Source organism: Equus przewalskii, chromosome 13, assembly GCF_037783145.1.
Source record: "Equus przewalskii isolate Varuska chromosome 13, EquPr2, whole genome shotgun sequence".
Taxonomy (NCBI): Eukaryota; Metazoa; Chordata; class Mammalia; order Perissodactyla; family Equidae; genus Equus; species Equus przewalskii.
The window spans coordinates 10,484,945-10,485,876 of record NC_091843.1 but is presented as its reverse complement, the minus strand read 5'-3'; positions in this window follow the sequence as shown (position 1 = coordinate 10,485,876).

Below are 932 nucleotides of genomic sequence, written 5' to 3'. Positions count from 1 at the left end.
TGGCAACAGGCAGGAGGTGGCTTATTACTGAACAGGCGTATTCAGCTGCTAACTTCGGGGTGCTGACTCATCAACTTCCCCTTTTACCATGTGCACTCCCAAGTTGTTTTTCCTAAGAATAAAATACATTAAACCCAGCATTACAACATCTAGCAGCCACCACTTGTTTCCACTGAATTGAGACACTACACATACAAACACACACACACACACACACAGAGAAAAGTAGTGTGACAGTTTCAAGCTCTCAGAGAAAGAACAAGACCCTAAGTTTTATCACATCCCACTTTGAGTCAGACCAAATAAATTTACACCAACAGAATAGTGAGTAATATAAATCATAACTAGTGATTATATTTTTTCAGTAGTATAGATGTGGGTCTCTCTACTGGACAAAGAACCTCAACCAGCTGAGGTATTACCAGAAAATAAAAGCAATATGTAATGGGTACTGCAAGATAGGAAGTGATAAGCAGCAACTACAGTCCTGTGAATAGTTGCAAAAATTAGGACTCTAGCATTTTTTTATATACATATATATCTTCAACTAACTAGAGTGGGTATTGTTCTTGGAAAGTAAAAACCTTAACTGATAGAAACATTCAGTCTTAATTCTAACTGGCTTAGGTGTTAAAGTCACCTGAAGAAGTCAGCTTAACAGGGGTGTAATGGTAATGTGAAGTGGAGCCAAGAAAGGGATTACACACAGCTGTTTGGATCCTTATTTTCCTCCACTATACACTAGGCTTCTTCATTTAGGATAAACCTTCCTTTTAGTTCAACCAAGGCATTTTTCTCAGAGGAGCCATCAGTGGATCCTATCTCTGGAAGTTAGCACCTTTCAGTTTTAGCCTTATAAAATTCTAAATGTAGAATGAGAACTTGACAGGTTAATTAGTCCACTCAAGCTCAAACACAAGTATTATTGAGTG